The sequence below is a fragment of the Camellia sinensis genome, chromosome 8, assembly GCF_055761805.1.
Source record: "Camellia sinensis isolate YWXY chromosome 8, ASM5576180v1, whole genome shotgun sequence".
NCBI classification, from domain to species: domain Eukaryota; kingdom Viridiplantae; phylum Streptophyta; class Magnoliopsida; order Ericales; family Theaceae; genus Camellia; species Camellia sinensis.
This window is the reverse complement of record NC_138968.1, coordinates 186697973-186718765: the sequence shown is the minus strand read 5'-3', so window position 1 is coordinate 186718765 and position 20793 is coordinate 186697973.

Here is a 20793-nt window from a genome sequence, read left to right as displayed (position 1 = left end):
CCACATTCATCGTATTGTTTTACTTATTTTCTTCTTCTTGCTTGATTTTTCGCATTATACTTTTTTCATAGTGCATATCCGAATGCATTAATGGAAACATCATACACTTAAAATGCACAAAATTACAATGTATAGAAAGAAAAAAAAAAGTAATTGCCCAAAAGAAAATTATATATAAAAAAAATATAGAAACTAGATATAAAATATAATATAAAAAATAAATAAATTATAGGATTTTCTAGAAGTGGGATTCACAAACAAATTTTTGTAAAATCTTCTCTATTCATGTATTTTTTGTGTATTTTTTATACTTCTAATCCCGATAATGACATTGAAATAGTTTACACTTCTTGCATTAGATTTATCTAATAGCTTTAGCAAACACATATGTAAATAAATTTCATAATACAAAAACACAAACAATTGTGAAACAAAATATCTAAAAAAAACGAAAACAACGTTCAATGATGATGTAGAAGCACACCTGGCGTTTTAATTGGAGATATAACCAAATAAATTGCCATAGAAGGAGAAGACAATATTTATTTTTTATCACAACAATTACATAATTCAATATATAATTTTAATGTCTCTCACTCATCCACACGTCCAATTCTCTATTAATATTAAAATGAATGCATGAACACACACACACACAAAATTGAGAAGATAAAGAGAAATGATTTGACACATTTCAATTGTTGAATTCTATTAATTAATAATTGGGTCCTGCTACGTTTCATGAAAACCATCTGCACCGTTGGATCATGAGACACATACCTGATCTAACGGTGCAGATGGTTTTCATGACAGTTTTCATGAAAATTCTTCATAACACCTAGCATTTCCCTTAATAATTATTAGGTTTCAATGGTTAAGCTTCTAATATTTATTAGTTATTAAAGCTGAATTCTTTAGTTTCATTTATATTCACTTAATAATTTGAGAGTTGACACGTGTCAAGCTTTTACACAAACACTTGGCACATTTTTTGAGTATTATTAATGAAGTGCACTGTTTTTTTAATAAGAATTTATATTTATTTTATATATTTTTTTCATATACAAATTATTCTTTTTAGATTTCTTATAAAAATAATTTAATAATCTCATCACTAATCATAGTGTATGAGAGAAGTTAAAAAGTATGGCAATGGACATGAGAGAAGTCAAAAAAGCTTGTGGGTTGGGAGAAGTTAATATATGCTGAGGTTTTTTTTTAATCAAAAAATTAAAAAATTAAGATTGGGATATTGGAACTCTCACAAGGTTTACGGGTTAGAAACCCATTTTTTTTATATAATATATAAATAGATTTGAGAGTGGACATGTGTCAAGCCTTTACACAAACATTTGACATATTTTTTGAGCATTATTAATGAAATACAAAGTGTAATTTTTTTTCTCAATTGCAACATGTTATTTTTTAATAAGAATTTATATTTATTTTAGATATTTTTAATATATAATTTTTTTTTAGGGTTTTTATAAAAAATAATTTAATAATCCCATCTGAAAAGTGCGGCAATTGGTATGAGAAAAGTCAAAAAGGTTTATGGGTTTGAAGAAGTCAATAAATGCTGAGATTTTTTTTTAAATCAAAAAATTAAGAAATTAAGATTGGGATATTGGAGCTTCCACAAGGCTTGTGGGTTAGATACCCATTTTCCTTATATGATAGATAGATAGATAGATAGATTTGTAATGGGAGATAGAGATCCGAATTAGGATGGGCCTTCGAGAGACGATTACGAAGGAGACTTGGGACTTGGTATTAGAAAATAGTCCGCTAGACTATTTTTTTTTTTTTAATTTTTTACATGATTGGCATTTTTTTTGAACATTAATGTTTAATTTTTTGTATTTTTTATCGAGTAAAAATCATAATTTTATTTGTTTTATTTTTATTTTATTTTATTTTCTACATGTTGGGCATTTTTTTTTTGAACATTGATTTTTAATGTTTTTATATTTTTTATTTGTTTTATTATTTATATAACAATAATTTAACAATCCCTACACCAATAACTATCATTAAAACAAACATAATTTTACTTAATCCCCTCACTAACAATCCCCTCATTATTAATCTCTTCACTACGAATCTCTTTTATTCTATCTCTGAAAACAAACGAGTCCTACGGAAATTCTACGATAGATGCTTCTTATTATACATATTTTTAATTATATATATATTTTAGTTATGATTAATATTTCTTTTAATTATAATGTTATTTTAAAATATTTGATTATGTCTTATGCAATGATTGATTATGATTTTTTTTAATTATAAAGTGCACACCATTTGAATGTCGTGTACTAAAGTTTTTCCTTTATTATTTATTATTATGATTAAATAATATAAAAAAAATGAAATTTTAATGTATATTTCATATATTTTAACTTATTTTGGAAAATAGGTTAAATTTTTTTTTTAAATATGTAAAAAATAGAAAAATAATATGATCCAAAATAAATTAAAAATCAAAAACTAACTTTTAAATTGTCAAAATAGGCCTCTATTGATAAGTGCTTTTTGAACCCAAAAGTAAACTATTTGATATATTATTTTACTAATTTCAAAATTCTTTTTATTAATGGATCTCGATAACAATTATTTTTAGGATAAATCACAAACACACCTTTGAGATTTACTTAAATTAAAAATTATTTTCTATGGTTTTAGAAATTACATTATGCTCTTACGATTTCTAATTTCATAACAAATAGGCCATTTTATTAATAAATCATCAAGTTAATTAATAGTTTTTAATAATGTTAAAATTTTATTTTAATTAATAATTTAGATAATTTTATTATTGTATAGGTGAATAGTTAGAAATTGCACTTTTTCAATTAATTTTGTTAAATAAAATTTTTTGACATAGAGGTATTTATAATTTTTTAAATCACAAGAGGCAATTCACATTTCAAACAAACTTCAGAGGTATATTTGTAATTTACCCATATTTTTAAGACACAAAAGAACTTTCAAAAATAAAAAAATAAGACATTTGTATTAATTTTGAAATGCTTTTTATTAAAAATTTATTTATTTTACTATTTTTAATTTTTTTACAAAATTTTAATATTAAACAATGCTTCCAAACCACTTGTTAACGCTTTTACCATTTTAAAAATAAAAACAATGATTGAGACCCTTTTTTTTTAGGACCCGACAATCCTTTTTGAATCTCAATCATTGATGATGTGAGCCCCACACATACATTAATGGTTAAGATCCAAAGGGGTTGTGGGGGTCCCCAAAAAATGGGTCCCAAGCATTTTTCTGAAAATAATTTTTACACAAGTTTTAATATAATTAAATTAATATTTATCTATTATTATACTTATTTTTATAACTATTTAGGGCAAATTACCTACATCTCCCTTGTAATTTAACGACATTACAGATTTTCCTCTGAGGTTTCAAAAATTACATTTCGTCCCATCGCAATTAATGCCGTTAACGGATATCATAAATTGACTAAAATGCTCTTTTGACAAATAAAGACAAATTACCTATACCACATTGAGGTTTAACTAAATTACAGATTCCTCCTGAGGTTTATTTAAATTACCATTTTTAAATAAGTTATGAAATGGAAAATTAAAATGGAAAAACATTAATCACATTACAAAAAATTAAGGTTTTAGAGACTAAAATTTAGGGGATCAAATATTTTTGTTGCGAAAAGTGTTATTATATTTTTAGCAACGAAAATTAAACATTAGTGATTAATTATTATTTTTTTGGTATCAAATTTTTGTCTCAAAAAATAAACCATTTTGAGACCAAATTATTTTGTCCTTAAAAGTCTATTTATTATTCACATTTTCAAAATTTTATCACTAAAAGCCTTATTTTTAATTTTTCAGAGCGACCTTTTAGCGACTATCCTCATGACGATAGAAATCAATCCATAAATGTTTTTTGCAATAAAATTTTCACTTTTAGAAATTAAAAAAATTAGTCTCTAAAACTCTTATATGTTGTCGTGTCAGATGATGAAAATATCATAAAATTAATAAATAATTAAATAAGTTAAAAACACAATAAATGACTTGTCAAAAAATTCTTAGAATATGTTTGATTTGAATTTTAGAAATTTATCTTTAAATTTTTTTCCAAAAATTAAAATTTAATCTGGTTAAGAAAAAAAATTATTATTTTTATATAATTTTACCTTTTGAGCGGTTATAAATAATTTTTACAAATTAAATATATTTTTTTCATATTTATTTTTATTAAATTAGTTTTATGTTTTTAAAAAAAATTTGAATTTTTTTTTTAAACAACAAATCAAACGTGGTTAAAAAAACTTAATATATTTTTTTTCCAACTACCGTAATTCTTTTGTAAATTTTGTTGATTTATTAAAGGGATTTCAGTAGAGGCAATATCGTCTATCAATTTATATTTTTGTGATGTCAATTAACCATTCTTAATATTTAGTTAATGGTAAAAATTAAATTGTTATGCAAATATAAATTTTAAGAGGCGAAGTATAATTTTTAAAACTTCAGAATATTTTTTTTATAATTTAGCTAAATTTTAAGGGCGGTGTAGGTAATTTGCCTAAGGGTTGGTTTGGGGTGTCCACAAAAAGTGTACTTTTTGTCTTTTTATAAAAAGATGTGCAGAAAAATAGAGAGGTGATGTGATGAAAAAAAGATAAAAAAATAAAAAAATAAATTATATAAATTATGCCAAACCAAGCCTAAATATTTATTAAGCATCGGACTCAAGTGATAGGTTAGCATTCCCCATCTATTCCAATCATTGATGATTGATCAAACACAGTAAATGAGAGGCTTGAAGGGGTGGTGGGGTCCGGAAAACGGTGAATGATGAAGTGGAAATGAAAGGAAAGGAAAACGAAGGAAGTAGGTGTTGGTGGGGTTAGATTGGAGAGTGAGGGAGGATCGCAGCCGTGCATTGGGATCTGGAGCCATGGTGTCAGAGTCAGGCAAACGATGGGCGGGTCACTCTCTGTCATTGTCAGGGGAGCATTTGTCGGTATCTTTTTTTAATTATTGTTATTTTATTGCTTGGGAAGCTTTTAAGAAAAATAACTAATTTAAAAATTATCAAAGAAAAAGAAGAAAAAAATTAGAGCATCCAATGATGACTGAAACAATGTGAAAATCGTACAAATAGTCGGTGATTGGGAAGTGAGTTTTTTTGTAAATTTTTTTAGTTGTGAGATTTTATTGGAAAATAAAAATTCTATACTTGGAACGATAGTTGAATTTTTTTTGTAGTTGAATGTGATGTTTGTGAGAGAAAAAGTGAAATGATTATGGGATTTAATGTGATATTTTGTTTGAATTAGTTTTTTTATTTTATTTTGTAACCAATTTGTCTTTTAGTGAACAAAATAAAAAAAAAAAACCAAAAAACTTCCTTCCCAAACACTCCCATAATAAACAATTAAGTAGTATTTTGAAAAATTAGTAAAAAATTGATTTTTTTATTTTTTTGACTTTTTTAGTGACTTTTTTGACAAAAAAATTGGGTTGCTTTGTATAAAAAAAGTTGACTTTTTTTTTTGCAACTTCCCAAAAGACCCCTAAATTAATTCAGACCAAAATTAAGGAGTTGTTTGGATTAATCTAAATAAATATATTTTTTAACTTTTTATGAAGAGGTGTATAAAAAAATAAAGAGATAATGTGATTCAAAAAATATAAAAAGATAAAAAATATGTTTATATAGCATGTGTAACTTATTAAAGTTAATTATAATTATAAATTATTTTTAAAATATGTCAAACTATTTAATATAATTTTTTTTTTTGCCAAATTAAGGTCTCGTTTAGGAACATACTTTTTTAGTAATTTTTTTGATTTTTTTACTAAAATATGATGTAAAAAAAATTAGTATGTTTGGGATAAATTTTTATTTTTTTACGAAAAGATGTGCAAAAATAAAGAAAAATGAAATATTTGACTTCTTGGTATAGGTTGTTAGTTTTTTGATTTTTTTAGTGACTTTTTTACTTTTAGTCTAAAAAGTGATATTGTCAAACGAGACCTAAATATGTGTTCACACCTTGTCCTTGCACTACATCTAGGTTGAGATTCCAACTTACACTTTTTTTACGATGTGTTTAGTTAGGGGATTTGAAAAGAGATTTGAAAAAAAAAATGAAAAAGTATATGAAATATGAATAAAATATACTTATATTTCATCTAATTTTGCACATATTTTTTATTTCTCTTTCTAAATTCTTCCCCGAATCTCTCAACCAAACAAAGTATTAATGTTGGCCCAACACTAACACAAGAGCACTAGAATAATTTAAAAAGCTCAAAACAATTTCATTATAGATTTTTTTTTTAAAAAGACTAATAATTATTTATTTTTATCTTTAATTAATTTTTAAGATCTCCTTATCTAAAAACTGTAAAAGTAACCCAACAAAAAAATTGTAAAAAATAATTTCCAAATCTATAATTCAATGAACACTAGTTGACAATGGTATCTGGCCACCCAATAACTTCTCCATGCTATTCCGCCTGCAATGCCACGGCAGCTCTGCCCAGCAGGCTGACAACACCTGCACATGGGGCACTCGGCAATGAACAATGCCAGGTATATCAAAAAATTAAAAACAAAATTATGCGATGTGAAATTTACACTATATAAAACGCATATTGTGTATAATTTTTAATATATTTTTGAGATTTTTCATATTTTTACTCAGCAATTGATTACTTGAGACTCATCATACTTTAGGCCTGGATTAATAATCAATAATATTATATATTCAAAAAAAAAATATATTTATGAATCATAATCATTCTAGGTGAAACTTACATCTTATTAATTTTAAATTTATTTGAAATTATGGATTTTAGTTAAAATATTCAATAAAAAAAAAATACTAAACCACTCAATAAAATAAAATGTCACATCATGCACATTAATAATCATTTTTTCCTCATAATTATCTATTAATACTACAAAAAAAAATTCACAAATTATCTAAAACACAACCTTTTTTTCATCTCATAAAGAGCTCATTTGGGAAGCTAAAAGTCCGCATTTGACTTTTAATCCATTTTGGATCACATTACCTCTCACATTTTTTACCTACAAAAAAATAAAAAATAAAAACTAAAAAATCAACCTTTTAAAACATTCCAAGATAATCAAAAACCCAACTAAAATAAATAAATTTCCAAACAGAGGCTTTATTTTGGAATACATATCAAAACACTTTTTCATTATCGAGAACATTTCTAGATTAATGTCAAATGAATGTAATTGTGACAAGAGCCATTGTGGTGGGCTCTTGATTTTGGTAGAAAGAAAGAGATAAAAAGTATCGTTAAGGCGTAATGAAGGGTCTATCTCTGAGTCTTGACCAACCTGAATTGATGCTACGGCAAATGCAAAAGCAAAGGCAAAAGCATTGAAAGATACGATACATAGAGGGGTAGAATAGTTTATTTGATTGGACCCAAATGTACACTACTTGCCATTCTCAAAGTTTGCTCAAAGGCCGACTTTAGGAAGATCCCAATGGTTTGCAATTTTTGTTTTTTTGTTTTTTTTTGTGTACTTCACGTCTCAGTTCTAGGTGCCTTTACAACATCTAATTATCTGTTAATTCGTCTTTAATAAAGTAGTTCACAAGTGTAAATATAATATGTTTAAGTTGCCTTTAAATTATAAATTTGAATAGAGATTTGAAAAAGAAAATAGAAAAATATAAAAAAAAATAGTTAAAAATTCAATTATTAAATGCATCTCTAATAGGGATGTTAAAAGTGTACACACGAGAAAATGAGGCACATTTCAAGTGTCAAATTGCTCACTAATTAACATATATATGCCTCATGTATTTTTATCTAGTTGAAACCATGCTCTAAGGCTTCGTTTGGTTAGGATTTTTTGAATTAAAAAAGTACAAAAGACAAAATAGGTTAAATAAGTCAATATGGCAAAATATCATATTTAAATCATAATCATTTCAGTTTTTCTTTCACAAAAATTAAAAATATCAACCCAAACGAACTTTTTAATCTCAATCTAAATAAGTCTCAACTCAAAAAAATCAACTAAAAAAGCCCTAACCAAACGGCAACTAAACCAGAGTCCCACCACAATCACCCACTTCTTTAGAGAGAGATAGATGAGAGAAAATTTACCAACAGTTAACTTCTGAAACTAAAACCACATTTGGCATCTCTTACGTTAATTCTTTATTGTAAAGAACTTATTATTTTCCATACTAAGGACGGGTCAGCAAAAGACATTTTTATAAGACAAATACTTCAAATCTCACTTTGGACAAAACAGAAGATATTGTCGATAAATAGTAATAGGAGGGCTTGACTTGATCATTAACATCTCAAAGATATTTGGCAGTCAAATTCAACAATCAGCAGAATGGAAATTTTGTAGTTGGACCACACTGTGCTGGGCCAAGAATAAGCCGTATATGTGTTTGTATTTTCAAGGTGGACTGAGCCTGAAATTCTCGGCCCATAACCTACACAAAATGTTTAACCCAGCCAGTATTTCCAGGTTCAGGCTGTGTTCAGGCTAGCCCAGTACTTCCAGGTGTGTCCATTTTGAAGAGAAAATTCACTAAAAGGAGAGAATTTGAGAATTGAGTTTTGAGACTCTATGTACAAGTTTTGAGACAGCTGTGGCATGGCAGATCGAAGCTGCGATTTTTTAGGGGTTAGGAGCTTCATTAGAGGTTGCAAATATAAAATTCAATAACTAATTGTGTTGTTTTAGTTGATCACAGCTTATGACTTTTTTATGGAAAGTTATGAGTTTAATTTTAAGGAGTGAACTAATTGAGATCACTTTCAAAGCTCAAGTTCGATAATTATCTAGTTTTAGTTCCTCCAAAATTTTAAGAAGCTTACTCAATTTAGTGCTCTAAAATCTTTCACATTATAAAAGTTTTTCTTCAAAATGTCATTAAAATGTTGTTAATAACCAAATTTTTTTTAAAAAAACCTTTAAATATTTGGTTTCTTAGGTAGGTTCTTATAGTTTTTAATTGAACTATTTGTGAAGCTTTATAAGCCCAAACAGATTGAGTAACATTAAAATAAGTATGAAATGAGTAGTATTAGCATGATTAAGTTGAGGTTTAATCTCCTATAATATTTTGATTGGGTAAACTAGTTTTTTTTAAATAATAGCGTAATAATGTTTAAGTGCGACATCATTCACTCTTTGTTCAGCAAAATTTGTCCAATATCTTCTTTCTGACTTCTCAATAGAGATATTCTGACTCCACTCAAGAAAATATATGCACCACGAACTAATTGGGCCAAAAACTAAAAACACCCACGTAAACAAATATATATATATATATATATATATAAAATAAAAGGTATATTAATTCAATTGTCATCAATTTTTGCTCTACACTACACCATAAACCATACAAATAAATTGCTTAATTTTCAAAACATTGTAGACTTTGTACTAGTTATAATGCCATACTCTCATTATCAAATCAATCTTTCTTGTTTTTTTTGGATAATCATCAAGCCAATTTCCAAACAAGTTAGTCTCTTTGAGATCAAACATATTGATAAGAGACTTCCTAGTCTGATGTTGAAATGCCAAAAGTCCACCATGTGAATTCCACCAATACCTCCCATATTTATTCAAATAAGCTCACATATGTTTCTTTGGATAGAGTCTTTATCTAGGAAGATTTATCAGAATTTTAACTATCTGTCTTTTCAATTCTATTAGTTATTTTTGTAAGACAAACTTAACAATGGTAATGATCGATTAGCCCGTGAGGGTGTTTATCACACAGAGAAAAATACAATCCAGATATATGAAATTCGGGGAGTAAGAAAATGAAGTGAAGTAACCATTGTAGTGAGGCCATCTATTTATAGTTTACATGGTGGCCATTGATCAATAGTTGCATACATTCAAACTCAAATGTTAAACCAACCGTCACCATATTTCCTACCATTGTGACTGTTTGTTTTGAATTCAAATCAGAGTTGTATTTCTTCCTGCGGGAAGGTTTTATATTACCACCAATTGGGTTATGATATAGTATGAGGCAACCCACCATATTATGGTGTGAGCACTCTCATACCTTCATCTCCCACTTGATCACACTATAATATTGATAACAAAACCTGAGTTGGACATGTTTGCCTTGGTACCAAAATTTTTTTCCCCATGCCAACTTTCATCTATGAAATTACCTCATAGATCGACATCTGATTGTGACTTGGTCATACGTGCGCACGTTTTTGTCATCAATCTGACCGCACCCGTACGAATGTGTTCTCCCACTGTCAACACATTCCAGATGACTTCAATTCACTATATAACAATGTGAATGGCATCAATTTTCAGTGATGGGTTAATAGTCCATACCCAATCACCATTGACGGCTTCAGCCGTACACATTTTTTATGTGTCGACCTGCACTGAAATTATTGTTAAGTACTTCCTTTAAAACCCATTCCTGAAGGTTTTCCTTAACACACCTTATCAATGACTTTTTGTTGATCAAGCAGACAATATCATCTAGTTAGCACATTGCATATTATGGACTTTACATATCATGCTAACTATGATATCCGTACCTTGTCAGTTCCTCTATCTTGTTACCTGACCAAACACATGTTTCCATGCAAGATAGAGTCGCAAAACATCGGTTATCTAGGCGTCTCCAGAGTCATCCGACTATGCTCTTATATAAGTAGCTAAACCACCTAACTAGGTATTTTTCAATCCCATATTAGCTATATGTTCTTTGAATTTTTCCAGAGACAACCCTTTGGTCATAGGGTCAGCCACCATCTCTTCTGAGGGTATATAGTTGACTTTAATTTCACCTCTCCACTATGTCCTGTTTTTCCTTAGAGCTATTTGCTCCGCTTTTTATTAATGAGATGGCAAACTGATTGTCACAAAACATACTGACCGGTCTGACAGGTATACCTAATTGTAAACTGTCAACAAATCGTTTTATCCAGACCGCATTACTAACGGCTGTGCTGCAAGCTATGTATTCAGCTTCCATAGTATACTTTGCAACACAACTCTGTTTCTTACTTAACCAAGAAACTACTGTTCCACCAAACAAGAACACATGACCACTAGTAGATTTTCTATCATCTACATCTCCTGCAAAATCCGCGTCAGTGTATCCTTTTATGTCTAGATCATACAAACCAAAACATAATTTCAAATTTTTAGTGCCTTTTAAATATCTGAATATTCTTTTAACTGCTTGCCAATGTTCCTTACCTAGATTAGATTGAAACCGACTTACCAATCCGACTGCATGACAGATGTTAGGTCTAGTGCTTGTCATGGCATACATTAGGCTGCCTACTGCCTGAGCATACAGAACATTTCTCATTTCCTCAACGTCAGACTTAGTTTGAGGACTCATATTTTTACTAAGACTTTGTCCTTTGCAAATAGGCGTAATTAAAGAATTACAGTTATCCATATTAAATCTTTTGAGCACCTTGTCTAGATATTTCTCTTGATCTAGATATAATAATTTTGAATTTCTATCTCTTGAAATTCTAATTCCTAGAACATAGGTTGCGAGACCCATGTCTTTCATTTCAAATCTAGATGCCAAGAAATTTTTGGTTTTTACAATCATATCTAGACAATTTCCTGCTAACAATATGTCATCCACATATAAAGACAATATTGCTAACTTGTCATCATTTTTCCAGATATAAACACAGTGATCTAATGGACTTACAACATATCCCATTTCTAAAATGGCTTGGTGAAATTTCAAGTACCATTGTCTTGAAGATTGTTTAAGTCCATATAGAGATTTCTTCAACTTGTAGACTTTATCCTCGTTGCCTTGGTTCTGGAAACCATCAGGTTGCATCATATAAATTTCCTCTTTTAATTCTCCATTGAGAAAAGCTGTTTTAATATCTAATTGATGCAATTCCAAATCCATCCTGGCGACTACTGCCATTAGAATTCTTATTGAGGCAAATTTTACAACAGGAGAATATGTATCTATGAAGTCTATTCCAGGTTGTTGAGTGAAACCCTTGGCTACTAACCTGGCCTTGTATTTCTCCAAAGTTCCATCTACTTTGAATTTCTTTCTAAGAACCCATTTGCAACCAATGGCTTTTCTACCATTTGGGAGATCGGTTAATTCCCAAACATCATTTTTCTTGATCGAGTCAAGTTCTTCATTCATTGCCTCAAGCCATTGTGTAGCATCACTGCTACTGATTGCTTCATTATAACTAGTAGGATCATCTACTAAGTTATTAAGTTCTTCAACTTGAAAAACATAATGATCTTTCAAAATAGTAGATGGACGTCTTGCTCTCTTACTCCCACTTATCTCAGAATTCGAAGCAGGTAAAACAATGTCAGGTAATTTGCGTTTCCTCCCACTATTAGATGGTTCGGGGAGAATAGGTGAACTGTGTGACAAAGAAGGAAGAGAATAATCTTGAGATATGTCAAAGAGCAATTCAATTTGTTCAATAGGAGTAACAAGATCAGTGGATTCAAGAAAAATAGCATCTCGACTTTCTATCAATCCACGTTCAGGATGGTAAAAACGATAACCACTCCTATTTTCAACATAACCAATAAACTTGCATTCCCAAGTTTTGTTTCCCAATTTATCCTGTAAAGGTTTAGGAATAAGTACATGTGCCTTACATCCCCAAACTTTGAGATTTTGAACATTAGGTTTAGTTCCATGCCAGCATTCATAAGGAGTTAGAGGTTTGGCTTTTGTTTCGACTCTATTTAAGATGTACGCAGCGGTGGGCAAGGCTTCCCCCAAAAAATGAATAGGACGATCAGCATGAGCCATCATAGACCTTGTCATTTCCATGAGAGTACGATTTCGTATTTCTGTGACCCCATTTTGTTGTGGTGTATATGGCATGGTAAACAAATGTTTTATGTCATTCTCCTTGCAGAAAGAATCCATAGCTTCATATTCGCCACCTCGATCATTATTCAAGTGTTTAATGGATCGACCAAGTTGCTTTTCTACCTCTAATTTATATCCCTTAAAAATTTCAATTGCCTCTGATTTGTGTTTAAGAAGGTAGATATGTCCATATCTGGAATAATCATCAGTGAAAGTAATAAAGTATTTCATGCCTCGATGAGTTTTAATTCTTAAAGGCCCACAAATGTCCGAATGAATTATTTCAAGTAATTTTGATGATTTCCAATGTTTAAAAAATGGCTTGCTAGTCATTTTACCTTTGATACATGGTTCACATATATCAAAATCATCAAAACATACTTTAGGCAATAAGTCACTTTTAAACATTCGAGACATTTTATTTTTATTAATGTGACCTAACCTTAAATGCCATAAATAAGAACTATTACTAGTAGAAACATGCAAATAATCAGAAATACATACTTTATTATCAATAGGAAGAGAGTACATGTCATTCACTCTTACACCTTTCACTAATATACTCCCTTTCTTAATCAATATTGTGTTAAACCTAAAATTAACCTTAAAACCTTTTTGAGTTAACACTGGAGCTGAAATTAAATTTCGCCGAATGTTAGGTACATAAAGCACATCATGAAGCACAGTAGAAGTCCCATTAATAGAGAATTGACAATTGCCGATACCCAAAACATCACTATAGGAGTTGTTGCCCATGTAGATTCTGTGTTCACCAACATTCTTTTCAGTAAACTCCACGAACATGTCTTTATTTTGCACAATATGCCTAGTTATAACATAATCAATCCACCATGAATTTGATGAAGGTTCAAGCACCATGGCTTTAGAAACTGTCATGGTAGCAGGGTTATGCTCCTTTGTCTGTTTCTTCTGAGGACAATTGGCTTTGATATGACCTTTTTGACCACACTTGTAACATGGGCCAATTTGATGCTTGTGATGTTGTTGTTTTTGCCATTCTTATGGTTTCTTCCATCCTTTATGAAATCCCTTCTTCCATTTTTTCTTGAAAAAAGTCATCTTTTTCTTGTTGAATGGAGTGTGGGTATTATTCTGTGGTTGTGGTGAAGATTGTGCCATCAACAAGTTAGAAGACAACCCTTCTTTACGCCTGCGCTTCATTCTTTCTTCTTCTAAAACTAAGAGTACAGGCAATGTTACCATTGAAATCTCTCGTCCGCTATGAGTGAGAGATGTGATAACATGATCACAAGACAATGGAAGACTATTAAGTATGGTTGTTACTTGTATCTTGTCCGACAAAGAATGACCAGCGTTGGATAATTCTTTAGTAATTAATTCTATTTGATTAACATGATCACCAACACTATCATTATCACTCATACGAGTGTTATTATATTTGTCCAAGAGCAATTGAATTTGAGTATCTGATCGAACTCCATACTTACTTTCTAGTGCTTCCATTAGTTGTCTTGCAGTTTCATGTTCTTCAAAGAGCGGAATAATGTTATCTTTCATATTATGTAACATAGTTGCCTTGGCCATTGCATCATCTTCTATCCATTTATTTTGAAACCAATTAGAATCATCATCTGGTTTAGAAGTGGATAAAGTATGCAATGTTTTCTCATGTGTAAGAAGATAAGAAATGTGGCGTTTCCATGCTCGGAAATTATTCCCATTAAGCATCTCGATTCTCGAAGAATCCATTGTATTTTTAATAGCCATATTAAAAATAAAATGTGATACTATGAAAATTCAAATGTGAATATGAAACTTTAAAATATGAATATTACAATATCAAATGAAAAATAAAAATAAGCAAGATTAAAGACAACAATAGGTCTTAATAAAGATAAGCTTTGTAGTTGTTGAATCGGCCCCGATGATAAAAATGATGTGAAGGAATGGAACGGTACTGTTGCCTTGTAGTTGTGGACCCAATACTTTGCTTATGAGTATCGTAATAATAGTTACGAGCCCAAGGAACACAATGGTACCTTTTAAATAATAGTTTTTTGGATGTTTTCCTTGGTAACACCCTTGGATAGCCTTCTTCTTGAATTTTGTTTGTAGAAAATTTAGTACAACGATCCACAGAAAAATTCTTAGAAGAATTCTGAAAATTTTGGCTTTTGAATGACTGAAAACAGCCTTGAAATGAGCGTGAACGAACCAAAAAATCCTTTGAACCAATCTGCCTGTTCAATGTTGTGGCTGAACCGGCTTGTACTGGCTTGAACCGTTGGTCAACGCGTGGAGGAGGGCGCGGGTCAGCACGCGGGTCAGGCGAGGCAGATGGACGCGGGTCCAGGTGCGGGGCGCAGAGCGCTGGGGCGACGCGCGGGGCTGAGCGCACGCTGGACTGCAGCGTTGGGCTGTTGGGCTGCGTGGCTGGGCTGGGTGACCCTTAAGGCTGTGGGCTGCTAGGCTTCTTCTGACTAACTTGGGCTGATGGCTGAAGTGGCCAAAAAAATTTCTTTTTAATTTTTATGCCCAAGGGAACACTCTTCCTTGATGTTAGTCTAATTTTTGGGCCCCTTCTAATTGGTTTTATTTTTGGCCCACAGTTTTGAATTTCCAGAACAAAATCTGCAATGGTATTAATACACAGGTTGTCTTCTCCGGTAACGAGAGTCGGCGACCACAGACTGAAACTCGAATTTTGTGGATCAAATTTTTTTCGTTTTTCACAACGAATTTCACCGTTGTGATTAAAATTCTGTGAAGAACAAGATGGAGCCAATTTGGAGACCCAATTTGAACGGAAAAATATTTTATAAAATTATTTCCAACGGTGTAATTCGGCTTCGCTTTTGGCAAGGTTCGGAACAATAGCGCCACCAACTGTTATCTTCTTTGGATTGTATTCTGGAAATACGACACGTTGGTGATGATTAAATAAACAAACGGAATTCACCAATGCCGAAGATTGTTGATCAATAATTTTCTGAATTTTCGGTAAAAAGAGTTTGAAAACTTTTTTCTCTTCCGGACTGTATTTTGACATTTGTGATAATGTGTAAACCTACTCTGATACCACTGTAAGACAAACTTAACAATGGTAATGATCGATTAGCCCGTGAGGGTGTTTATCACACAGAGAAAAATACAATCCAGATATATGAAATTCGGGGAGTAAGAAAATGAAGTGAAGTAACCATTGTAGTGAGGCCATCTATTTATAGTTTACATGGTGGCCATTGATCAATAGTTGCATACATTCAAACTCAAATGTTAAACCAACAGTCACCATATTTCCTACCATTGTGACTGTTTGTTTTGAATTCAAATCAGAGTTGTATTTCTTCCTGCGGGAAGGTTTTATATTACCACTAATTGGGTTATGATATAGTATGAGGCAACCCACCATATTATGGTGTGAGCACTCTCATACCTTCAATTTTATGTAATATATAAAATAAAAAATAAAAAATAATAGATATAACTTGTGCGTGTCAATTTCCAACCACACTGCCAACTAAGTACTTAGCTGGAGAACACCGGCAGAATAGATTAAGCCCAAACGACCTGCAATAGAAAGAAGAGATTCCGGCAGTGGTTCTTCCACCCGGGGGCACTCCGACGATCAAGTCAGTTATCTCTCAAAGATAGCAAAAGTGCTTAACTCACTATTCAGAACATAAAAAGCATATCTTAGACCCATGGGGGTGCCTCTCTTTTATAACACTTACCTAATCCCAATAGAAGCCTAGCTTCAATGGACTTAGGATTACTGAAGTCCTCTTTCATTCTAGGACTCTTGTCCCTTATCCGCTTATCCCAGATTCCGGTATCTTCGCATATAACCTCAACTTAGCCGAGATGATCTCGACGTCATAACCAGGACACGTGACACCTCGGTTGGCACTTCGGTGACACCTCAGCCACGTGTTGTCATTCAAAATTATGTCCCCACAACTGCCCCATAGGTTCTATTACCTTGGCATCCTGAGGTGATGGAACCTATATCATTCCTTCCTTTAATCATGACCCCGGTTTAACTTTAGCTTGTAAATTTTTCTTAAAATTTCAACAAGTGTTAAACATGATCTCGGTTTAACTTCAACTTGTAAATTTTTAAAATTTCAACAAGTGTTAAACATGACCTCGGTTTAACTTCAATTTGTAAATTTTTAAAATTTCAACAAGTGTTAAACATGTCCTCGGTTTAACTTCAACTTGTAAATTTTTAAAATTTCAACAAGTGTTAAACATGACCTCTGTTTAACTTCAACTTGTAAATTTTTAAAATTTCAACAAGTGTTAAACATGACCTCGATTTAACTTCACCTTGTAAATTTTTAAAATTTCAACAAGTTGTAACACGTCCGCGAGGGACCCCGCTACAGTTCGGACTCGATTTGTGTCACGGTTCTTAATCTGAACCAAAGAGTCCAAATCCGGCAAATCGTTTTGAGAAAAAAAAATTGATTTTTGAAAGAAGTGCCAAACATGGACTGCTTTGCCAGATACAGAGTCGCCACCTAAATATTTTATTTTGGGGGATTTAGGAAACCCTGACTCGGTGCCAAAGGCCACGTGTCCGTCATCACCAAATTTGCCTCGGCTCGGGAACTTGGGTATGATTGGGGAAGGTCAGCTATGAGCTCTCCCTCTCGCCCGATCAAAGATCGACCTCTACTAACCATGATATCTTGTTTTGAAAGCATTACATGTTCTTATTTCGATTATTAGCCTATAATTACTATGTTATGCGCACAGCAAACAAGTATAGACCAAATCGCCTAAATTGGAACAAAACATTGCATGTTTATTTTGAAAATGGTTTGCTACTCGCAAGTAGGCTAAAATGCAGGTTTTGCTACCCTTAAGTGGACTTTTAGAAAAAAAAAATGGTTTTGCCACTATCGAGTGGGCTTAAAACTCACAGTTTTAATGCATTATCCCAATTTAAGCAATTCGACCTTCATCCACAGGCATTCAAGCAGTTATATCACATAAGCAGCTAGCCTCATGGTAATCATGCAATTATGGCAACACTCACACGCATGCGGTATGCTAAAGCATAAATACTTACAATGTACTCTGTGCCAAAACAATAAACTAGTTAGCAAACATGCGTGATCCTAGTTCATGTTAAAGTGGCTAATGCAACGCATACAAAATGCGATTAAGATAGGCTCAGCTAATCTATAATGACATGTGAAATGCTACAACTAATCACGTATTCAATTTGGAATTGAAATACAAATGCAGTTAGAATGATGCGCCGAGCCCGGTGCATGCAAGACAAATGTATGAATGCACGCATGTATAGCATAAGGTATGCTAATTTAAATATGCCCTAGTCTACCATCATAAACAGGTAAATAAAAGGGAAGAAAGACGTGGGGTTGGAAGACATACACACACTCACGCACACTTATTACACAATTGCCCTCGCTCGGAGGGTCCAAAAGAATAATTCAAATTAATTAACCTACAAGCTAATTAATTATTACAGACCAATTAATTAATTAATTAATTAACAAATTAACTAATCTAATGAAAGCAGTAAACGGCCTCGGGAAGAGGATCCAATGCAATGCGCGCTCGGCCCCGCTCGGAAAGTCACTGCCATGCACAAGTTTGTCTCTGCTTTGACTGTTCTGCTTCTCTGAAAATTGCACAACTCCCAAGGTTACTTCTCTGAGTGTTGTGGGACACTGCCGGCTGAGTGAGATCATCACCGGCCATTTAGAATGGTCATCGGCTAAACATTATGCTCTTGGCCAAACTTGTTTTGCCGGTCGGCACCAAACATTGCCGGCCGGCCAATTATTCCTGCTGAAACCTGTTTGACAGAAGCAGAGGGCAGACAAGGCATGACAATGTATTTCAAGCAAATGTATGCACCAACCACATCCCTTATCATATTTATGACTCAAAGGGGGATGCTACTTGATTCTCGGACCACCAATCGCGCATTTCAATGCATGATGGCCCAAGAAACTAAGTGTGCATTTTCAATGTGGAATGAAATGCACATAAACAAACAATGAGCTCAACCTCTATCATACTCAAGTCAAGAGGCCAAGCATGCATGCCAATGCAATGCATCCTGGGCATGTGAGCTAGTATGCAACATGGCAATGCAAACAAGTAAGCAATGAACAAGCATGCAAGCTAGTGGACATGCAAGACATGATGCAATCAAAGCATGCAAAGTGTAAGACATGTAACAACATGTAAAGAGTGGACTTAAACTAATTTGAGCAGCCCTATACTAGGCCCAAAACAGTGGCCAAATGCCATGAAAATGGGAGCCAAAACACATACAAGCATGCATGCACACAAGGTCCAACACTTAGGCACCAAAGAGCAACTTTTAAGCACACTTAAAAGATGATAAACATGGATACATGGCATGCATAGAAAGCTCTGAAATCATGTTATAGAAGGTGCAAAACCAAGTAAACAAGACAAGCCAAGCATGCAACAATGGTCTAAAACTCAAGGCAAGCCAAGGGGGATTACATGGTAGCTATACAAATCAAAGCATGGATGACCCGAATGACCCAAAACAGATCTCAAGCGCACTAAAACATGCACAAAAGCTTCACAAAGCTAAGCCAAAACAAGTGAGCATGGTAGTCTAAATGCTAGGCACATGTTAAGGCAATTCATGGCATTACAAGACAAGTATGCAAAGCAAGCATGGTGTGTCTAAACCAATTAAAAACAATGCTATATCATGGCAAAATAAGCACAAATAAAACTTAAGACATGGCCAACATGAACTCAAAAATGGTGCTCACACATGAGGCTAAAATGGCATTTTTTGAAGACAACAAGGAGAGGGGATGGCCCTCTCCTTCTTAGGACCCTAAACTACCATCCTCACCACTGAAATCCCTCAAGATTTCAGTGGTGAGGAGGCCCAAACAAGGTGGTCCCGAAGCTCACCAAAAATAGCACAAAATGGGGCCAAACAAGGCCTAAGAGGGGGTAAAAGACCCCAAACACAAAAGTGTCCTTAATGAAGTATCTTAAAAACAAAAAAAAAAAAGAACTTTTTTATGTTATACACAAAGCTCAAAACAGCAAGCAAGACAGTCTAAAAACTTGTGCAAAAACGGGGGATAAAAGAGGGTTAAAGGCTCACCCTTGTAGACCAACGAAACCAGTAGCTTCTTGGACAAAAAACCAGTCCCTTAGCCTCTGAAAATGGCCTCCAAGCTCCTTAGGTTGATGATGGAGGTGTTAGGCTAGGGGTTGGTGTGCAAAGGAGCCAAGAACCAAGCAATTTTTGAGCTAAAATGGAGGAGATATGGAGAGAGATATATGTATGGAGCCTTAGACCAATTCTTGGAACCTCTTGAATGGAAGGATAGGCTCTATATTTATAGAGCAAGACAAGGTGCCAAGCTTCTTAGAGAAGCTAACAAAAAAAAGGGTCAATGGGGGGTCAAGCTTCTCTTAGAAGCTTGGAGCAAAAGGGCCAAGAAGGCCAAGCTTCTTGGAGAAGCTAGACAAAAGGGCCAAGCTTCTTGGAGAAGCTAAAAAAGGTCAAGCTTCTTGGAGAAGCTAAAAAGGGTCAAGCTTCTTGGAGAAGCTAAAAAAAGGTCAAGCTTCTTGGAGAAGCTAAAAAGGTTCAAAAGGGTCAAGCTCCCTCAAGAAAAGGTCTCGGCCAGGAAAAGTGGCCGATTGATCAAAAACAGTGGCCTGCCGACCAAACACAATGCCGACCGACCATCAATAGTGCCGACCGACCATCACCAATGGCCGGTGGCAAGGAAACAAGGCCGGTGGCCTCAAGCCATGGCCGGTGAGGTGTGGGGATGGCTTACAAGCTACTTCCCACCCTCAGAAGCAAAACAACAAGTGTTTGGTGCAAAACTAGACACAAAACAGTTGAGTCGAGAGAT